The sequence below is a fragment of the Seriola lalandi genome, unplaced genomic scaffold (genome assembly GCF_002814215.2).
Source record: "Seriola lalandi dorsalis isolate HSWRI2012SDOR001 ecotype SW California unplaced genomic scaffold, Sedor1 jcf7180001995662, whole genome shotgun sequence".
Lineage (NCBI taxonomy): Eukaryota > Metazoa > Chordata > Actinopteri > Carangiformes > Carangidae > Seriola > Seriola lalandi.
In genome coordinates this window covers 1-414 of record NW_019466328.1, presented here as the reverse complement: position 1 = coordinate 414, position 414 = coordinate 1, and the positions used below count along the sequence as shown (strand labels likewise).

At 48.6% G+C, this 414-nt stretch overlaps 1 non-coding gene across 1 annotated transcript; it reads right to left on the bottom strand.

The window, feature by feature from the left end:
* Window positions 1-105: 105 nt before the first annotated feature.
* On the bottom strand, window positions 106-177 carry trnad-guc (transfer RNA aspartic acid (anticodon GUC)). Its single transcript has one exon. It is a non-coding gene; the product is annotated as a tRNA-Asp (tRNA).
* Between the last annotated feature and the right edge of the window lie 237 nt (window positions 178-414).

Here is a 414-nt window from a genome sequence, read left to right as displayed (position 1 = left end):
AAGGTGGCAGTCTCTCCAAGGCAAAGCGTCTGTTGGATGCTGCTGCATTACCTGAGCTTTGCTTTGTGGTGAATATTCAGCTGTTTAGCAGAAAACAAAGACACTCTCCCCGTCGGGGAATCGAACCCCGGTCTTCCGCGTGACAGGCGGAGATACTGTCCACTATACTAACCAGGACTGCTACAGCTCCTAACCAAGCCATGTCATCGGACCAATGGCGCTGCTCTGACATTTACCGCGATACACCCTTTATGTTGGAGGACAGGGACCCATCATTTGTTGCTTTGGCGCTGTAATCAAGAAATGTGGACTTTGAAAATTGGCAAAAGCCTTAAATGGGGACTTTGTGTTTACATGGGAGAGCTTTTTCATCTGCAAACCCATAAGCTCTAGCGCCGACATCTACCCATTTTG